At 49.2% G+C, this 7,894-nt stretch overlaps 1 protein-coding gene across 2 annotated transcripts in view; it reads right to left on the reverse strand.

Moving 5' to 3' along the window:
- Pag1 (phosphoprotein membrane anchor with glycosphingolipid microdomains 1) overlaps positions 1 to 7,127 on the reverse strand; it is a 149,495-nt gene extending 142,368 nt beyond the window's left edge. For both annotated transcript variants that reach the window (XM_031376333.1, XM_031376334.1), the window contains exon 1: positions 6,685 to 7,127. The gene's annotated coding sequence lies outside the window, so the exon portion shown is untranslated. The remainder of the gene's footprint in view (positions 1 to 6,684) is intronic.
- Between the last annotated feature and the right edge of the window lie 767 nt (positions 7,128 to 7,894).

Consider the following 7,894-nt stretch of genomic DNA (forward strand, 5'->3'; position numbering starts at 1 on the left):
TGCGCTACCACCGCCTGGCTTCTGTCATCTTTTTTTGTCAGAAATTTCTCTCAGTTAACTTTCCATCCCATCTCCTTTTTCTATCCGTGTGCCACCGTGGCCTTGACTTTACTTTTTTATCCCACACAGTCTCTCGCAGGCAGACAGCAGCTTCAACATCCATTTCAAGTATTCGGTTCTCTACAGCACAATGAAGCCCGTTTTATGAAAACAAGTGAAAGTCATATTATAGCCAAGATATCTCAATGGACTAGATACATTAATAAGCTGGACATGGATGATAAACCTCCATTCGTACCTTGTGGTTGCCTTGAATTTTAAGCCCATAGTCTGCATAGCATCTCTAGGTTCTGATGTCCCTCTGGTGCCTCACTCTGCATAAATCCATAGCATGCTACCTTCCCCCGTGAAACGCTCCACCCTCTGTGCTCACTGTCATCATCAATGGAACCTGCATCTCTTCGGTGATCTGAGTGAGGCCATCTGGGGAGGCTCTTCGGCATCCCTGCCACCTCCTTTCCCCCCAACCCCCGCCTCCTGCCTTCAGCATCTCTACCCTTACCAGTCTGAACGCAGACTTTAACGGCTTCCCTTTTCTGTCTCCTAGTTCGTTTGTTCTTGTCTGACAGCCTAGGTCAGGCCTGGCAGTACTTAGAAGGTCATCCCATCAACTTGTGGTTGAGGCAAGGGGATTACTTGGGCTGCGTCCGAACTCAAGGCCGGCCCAAGCCACTTAGTGAGTGAGCACTGTCTCGAAATAAAAAGTGAGCGGAACCCTGGGATAGAGCTCAGTGACTGAGTGCTTACCTCAAATTTGTGAGGCCCCCCTGAACTCAACCCCAGGACTCTCAAGAGAACTCTAGTGCTCACTCTCACCCGCAGGACCAAGTCTGGCCACCAAGTCACTTCACAAACTGGCTCCAGCTTCTACTTTCCAATTCCATAGCCACATCTGACACATCAGTCGTTCCCAACCACATCGACTGAGCTGCTGCTTTACAGTCTACTACCTAACTCAGTGATGTCATCCACGCACCCCAAGCCCCCCAAACCATGTACCAACTACCATTTTGTGAAGAGAAGCCACATTCTGTTTTTTTTTTTTAATTCCTGTATTTTTCATTTATTTTTATTAAGTCTTTTCTTTGACAATTTTTTATGGAGTAGCTTATCCCTAACACCTCATCTCCTAAAATACATATCTGAAAAATGTCTGAATCGTTCTCAACAAACTTGATGCAAACACAGCCAAGCTGCTGGCGGCTGCTTAAGCGTGAATTAGAGGCTCACGGCTCTTTTTAGATGTCACATATAAAATAAGGCGGCTACTCAGTACAGTTCCCAAGTGCTGAGGACAGAGGCTGTGTTAGCAACTGGCCCTCTCTTTAATAGTAAGTCTCTGCGCTGTGTGGCTTTATTGCCCCTGGCTCACAACATGCGTTGCTTCAGGGTCACTTCGCCATGTTTCCCTAATGGGTACACGTTAGGGTAAAGGACTGGAGTGGGCGAAGCAGCCAACAGTGATGGACAGTCATAAACACATGAAACCAGATGCATGAGGAGTCATCCTATCTCTCTCCATTCCGCAGACAGTCCATTCAGAGAAGCTTAACTGCACAGTGCAGCCCCGAGGCTGGCTATGCAGGAGGACAGGTGACACCGTGCCGACACACTCACACCTTTAGTCCTTTGAGGAAGACAGGTGAAGCTCATCACTTGCAGATAAAGGGTGGATAGGATATGTTAGGCTGGGCCACCTGGAGGTTTATGAAAGATTGCCAGCAACTTTCAAGTCCACTCCATAAAACGCCCAGGGACTCAAATGCTCTGTGTTTTAATAAAGGCCAAGGTCAGGTCAAATTTCCTGTTCCCTAGCAGTCTATTTTTAGAAAGGAGAAAGCAGAGTTTTAAACTAAGTTTTTAATCACTTGCTGGTTTGAAACTCATCCACTCTTTTATAGTCTAACATAGGAACAGAGGAGCTATCTATTCTACACCTGAATGTTATGATGATTGACTAACTTTTAAATTACCATCGAAATGATGTTGGTTCCAGTGCGGAAATCAAGAGGGGCAACGGGGCTGAGGATGTAGCTCAGCGGCAGGCAGAGGGCTTGCCTAGCGAGTGCTGGGCAAGTCTCCAGGCAGTGAGTCTGTCTTCTGCAGTCCTCTCCCCCTCCCCCCCGCAGAGGTATTATCTCACAGAAGGGTTCTGAGAATCTAACAGTATGGCTTTAGAGTCTCTGTTTTCTATCCGGACTGGAGTCGGGAAGGCTACACCACAGACATGGGAGCTTGCATGCCATGCCTTTGTTCCGGGAGGACACACTTGACCCCTCCGCGTTAGACATGTGGGTGCATTTCCTTTAAAGCACAATGGTGCCACAAATAACGAGTGCTGCTGTTGGAGCTCGGACAGTTTTAGATTTAAGTAGACGTTAACAAATCACTTGAGAAGAATCTCAGGCCTTTCGACTTCTCCTTGGTTGGAGGACCAGTGATGCAACTCTCAGACCCAAAGCACAGATGAAGCAAGTTTGCCTTGTCACCCCACCGGAAGCGCTCACGCCGCTCACTTACAGAGGAAAACGTGGCTTTCAGGCCTCCTCCTTCACAAAGTTGAAATGTGGGTTTTGATTTCTAACATGAATTAAGCTTAAGCTTCTACCTTGACAAAAAAATACAGAGATGGTACTTCTTATTTAGCCAATCCACGCTGCGGATGGAAGGTTTGTAAAGCCTGAGATTGTCCATCTCTACTACAGAACTTACGGTAATAGCTGAGCAACCAGAGGCAGGAGGATACTCTATAAGGAATACCGAAAAGTTCTGAGCTCTACTTTTTCTCTTACAAAACTTACTCACGTAATCTTGGACCCATGACCTTTCTAGGCCAGTCTCTACTTCTGCAAAAGCACTACAAATGTAGGAACTACCCAGAAGGTTGGCGCCAGGGCAGAGGAAAACATTGTACGGAAGGTTGCCAGCGAAGCCAACACACAGTGAGGGCTCCCAGCCGAATATTCACTGGAGCTCTTATCAGAAAGCATGACCAGTAGGGACTAGAAAAGTGGTCAGATAAATCATACTTAAGGCTGTCTTCTCTCAAATCCACCCCAAGTCCCCGAACGCTGCAAACCCTGCAGACTTCCAAGGCACCCCATACACTGAATGAGGTTAAGACCAAAATCAACCTTCAGCGCCTCAAATATAAAGTGAAGAAGAGTCAATGGCCTTCACTCACTTATATCCATATTAAAATTGATTTGCATATTATGTGCCTGAGCCTTCTCCTATCCAAGTGCTAAGCAGGCACCTGTATTCTTTGAAAAGGAGCACTGAAACATCAGCAGAGGGTATCAGAGAGGATTCGGTTGGTGGCAGGAGTTCTTTTTGGCTTACTGCAGTTGTGGCATTGTGCCTCCGGAGGCTCTCAGAAGCTCACTACTGGAAACTCAGCGTTGAGGAGCTTTGGAGAGACAGAGAGACAGATACACACACACACACACACACACACACACACACACAGAGAGAGAGAGAGAGAGAGAGAGAGACAGAGAGACAGAGAGACAGAGACAGAGCAGGGAGAAGTGGGGGGAGAAGGAGAGGGAGAGAGATGGAGGAGGGGATAGAGACCCAGAACACCAGCCAGGTAGCAGTGAGCATCCAGCTTAGAGTACCTTTTAGTGGTAGGTCTTTTAGCTAGGAGGGTCTCAGTAAACACTGACTCATCTGGGGTAGGTAGTCAGCTGTCTAGGAGCTTCCTGTACTCGTTGATTTTAGTATCTAAAAGATCAAGACCAAAGGCCAGAACACCATGGCATGCAGATGAACCTAAGAAAACTACGAAGTGCCAAGTGCCGTGGCCTTCAACCACCCTACACCCTAGAACTCAGAGGAGATGCTCAACAGTCCAAGGAGACTTTTAAACCAAAAGAGCTTGTACAGAATCACCCAACAGCTGCTTCCTACGGCTTTAAACCCAAGAGGGAGAGAAGTGTGCCTAGAGCTGGGATGGATAAATGATTTCCACGTCAGAACACTGAGTTCAACGTAGCGCAACGGCCCATCTCTCTGCCTGAGTGGAATGCTCCCTTGGCCACCGGCCTATGCTCAGAGACAGTGCGGACTGATTACTGCTGTTTTTGTGTGTGGACCACTAACAGCAACTACACAGGCTGGTGGGAGGCAGAATAGTGAGCACCAACCACCGATCTAAAGCATCGAGTTACCCAACTTTTCTCCTTGGTTCTATGAATATATAAACATCTATGAATATATAAACAGGGAAGAAAGAAAGTACGAGAGTCCAGTCTCAGCTGAAGGCAAACACACCCCCGTTATCTCTCTCACAACAGCACTCAACGGGGTTTGCAACCAGGTCCTGGCACTGAACAACAATGAGGTCGGTGATAATAGCTTCCGGTCATGAAGAACTGGGCTATGAGCGCTATCTAGCAGTTCGCGTACTTGAAACTTTAAACATAAAGCTTCCCATGGAGAAAGAGGATTATCCACCCACATGGCTTGCAAGTTGAGGCAGCAGGGTCAAAGGACACAGATTTCAACAGACATGTTTAAACTGCCAGCTCTAATTTCTACTACTGGCTCTCACTTGGCCTTAGTTTCTTCCTCTCTAACACCAAGACAAAGCCATCTCCATGGAAGGCCTTCAGGGAGGCACGGTCAGAGACGGTAAATCCAGTATTAACATGTGGCCAGGGTGCTTCTGTCCTCTCTCCTATTACACATGTGCACTGCTTCGATTGACCTCCAGCAACAGCTGTCCCACGTCTACAGCTTATCCAAGACAAATTTCCTTTCACAGCATGACATTTTTTTTTTTCCCCAAAGCCAGCCTAGTCTCCTTGACATCAGCTCAATACCTTCTCATCAGGATTCCACTTAAGCCCACACAAACCAACAAGGAAGGTTCTACAGTTACACCCACCTATTTTACAGATGGAGACACACCCGGCACAGAATTTCGGTAACTTGCCCAGATTCAAAGCCAGCAAGAGTGCCAACAGCTTGGTCCCTTTAAAGCCCATACTCGGACCAAATTTCTTCTAGGGATCAGCACTCAATGCTCCTATGAACTTCAATGTGATGACCAGCTTTTCAACTTTAAAATAATAGCTTTTTTTTTCCTTAGAATCCTTCAAATAGAAATTATGTTTAAACCAGGTGCCTGTAACTAGTTAGTTCATCTTGTTGTACCCTCTGAAGCACTTTAACCCTTACACGCCTCTTTCTAAAGGTCACCTAAATAAATCTCACATTGACTCACATCCCTGAGTTTTTATTTCAAATCCAAATTCATGTATATATTTTTCTCTGTGCTTATTTCTTTCCATCTAGGGATACACGCATCTTACAGGGCAGCTGCAATGTGAGCTATTTGGTTAATGCAAAGCTGGTACTCTAAATATCTTTCTTTGTAACACTGTCTATCTGCCACACATCAGGGCTGTATGGTATTTCAAAGAATTCCTTTTACAAATTTAATCACCTCAAGTATTAAACATCAATCCGCTGCTCTGCTTAAAAGAAAAATCTCCAGGGGCAGCTGAGAACGGAAGGTTAAAGATTTCTACCCTTCAAAGTAGGCCACTGTAGGTACCTATAAATCATGCTCTTTGTCTATTAAGATAATTAAGCCCAGCAGTGCACTTAACTTTCAGACTCAACAATTGTCTGGCACGAACAATCTCCACTTTTCCTAAAACAAAAGGGGATGTGTTCGAAAGAGGGTTCTGTGCATGTTCTCTGTACAGTGTATGGCATTTTTAAAGCATGATTTATGTATCTAATTCCTTGAACTGCCTTGAAAAAATACACCAAGTTCTTCCTTCCATGCTCCCTATTAGGAGAAGACAGTCTAGTTTAAAGACCGCCCCGTTTCTGACTACAAACTGCTATATTATGTCAACGTTTTTTATTAAATACGGCTCAGGCAGGACTTGAAACAAATGGAGTGAGTGGAGGAGGCACAGCTGCAGCCCCTGCAGATGCAAAGTTACCCAGCCAGGAGGCTTACATAAGAGATGCTGACAACTCAGCCATCCTCTGAATCCTGTTTCTTTGAGACTTGCCCACATTCTTACAGCATATGAATGAAAATACAGAGCACTCTTCTCATTTTCTCTGCCTTGGAGCACAAAACACTCAGTTGACACCTAAGTTGTTTTCCCCCCAAAGGACTAGGCTCCAATTACGGGAGGTTGGCAACTTCTGCCTAAGGGAAGAGTGAAGCGGGATGCGCTGAAAACCCTGCAGGCCTGAGCAGCAACGTCTCAGCTTCCCATCCCTGTGCCAGTCAGTCCTCCGAGGGGGATGCAGGCAGAGCTTCCTCAGATGGAGGTGGCGGATGTCCCTGACCCCACGCGGCGCAGAACCAAGGAGCTCAGAATGTGCAATTAGCGGCGGCCCAGATGCCCTCGGAGCACCTGTCTCCCCCAGCACATTTCCAACTGGCATTTTCGGGAGAGGCAGGAGCCAGCCCTGGACTCCAGCCTTGAGTCCTCGAATGCCATGCCCCCTCCTTTGCAGTCCAGTACGCCTTCCTCCAGCCGCAGCTCGGCTCACAGGAGGTAAAAGCCTCGGCCTGGCACCACAGGAATAAAACCAACCTGTCCGTCCCACGCTGCCTGAAACTTCAGAAACTACAGTCAGTCAACTTACTGGTTCGCAGGAGGCAGAGGTCTTCTGGGGCTTCGGTGCGCTAAAAAAGCGCTGCAACTCCGCCGCACGCAGCCAGCCCGGCTGGCCCGAGGTGGGCAGTGGTAGCGGGCGCAGGACCCGCCTGATCCTCGTCGCCTCGGTTGCGCCGTGCCCGGGGGAGGTGCAGTCTCCGGGTGCCCCGGGGCGGCCGCAGAAACTCGGACTGCACCGTGGGGGAACCCGAGCAGACGCCGTCGTGGCCGCCAGCCCCCGAGAGAGCTGTGCTCGGAGCTGCGGGTGCGTGTCTCCCGGCTCTGAGGGAATGCGACACCACGGAGTCCCCGCACGAGAAGCTCCGGAGCGCTGCAGAGCCACCAGTCCGCCCCGGAGGAGCAGTCCCAGCACCCGCGCGCCGGGCGGGAACCCGCAGTCCGCACTGGCCCGCCGCGCCGGGGAGAATGACAGCGCCGAGGCGGAGCGGCGCGCGGGGGGCCTCAGTGCGCATGTTCGCGACTGCTGCGGCACGTCACGGGGGGCGGGGCCAAGGGCGGGGTTGGGCGGAGCGAGAAGGTGGGGCGGGATGGGGAGGGGTGGTGGGGTTGCTGCTAGGCTAAGGTGGCTCTGCCCGCTAGCTGCAGGACGAGGAGCTGGAGCTTCGCAAAAAAAAAAAAAATCAGGGCTGGTGACCCAAAGCTCTGGGACTGAGGTTGTCTCCTTGGCCCATTGTCCCTTAGAAAGCTGTCTATGGGGGAACTGCCGTAGGGTCCCAGGACAGCCTACAAAGGTCAAGTTTAATTCAGGTGATTGCTTAACCCTCAAGGGCTGCAATATGCAGGACACCTTTCACTTTGCTCGGATGCACAGTAAGAACTTGAGGAGCTCCTAGGAGCCCTTTGCCCTGGCGGGACTCCAAAGTAAACACAGGAAGTGGGGCCCAGGTATGTAGGTTGTAAATAGCCTCGACCAAAGCTCCCGAAGAGGATCTACTGGTTGTTTGGTAATAGAACACTTGCCCACGCACATTCAGAAGGTCTGGAGGATGGGGAAATCCCTATTCCAATAGAGTCCAAGGACTATGCCAGTGGCCAGTGCTGCAAGCCTCCCACGCCCTGAACCCTTCCTTGCCTGGCGTGTGAGTCTGCCTGAGAATCAGGTGGAAATGCTTTTTAACTTAGAACAAATTGCCAAGGCGTATCCACTGTGGTTCCGGTTCACCCACTAGGCACTGGGG

The sequence above is a fragment of the Mastomys coucha genome, unplaced genomic scaffold (assembly GCF_008632895.1).
Source record: "Mastomys coucha isolate ucsf_1 unplaced genomic scaffold, UCSF_Mcou_1 pScaffold17, whole genome shotgun sequence".
In the NCBI taxonomy this organism is placed as follows: Eukaryota; Metazoa; Chordata; class Mammalia; order Rodentia; family Muridae; genus Mastomys; species Mastomys coucha.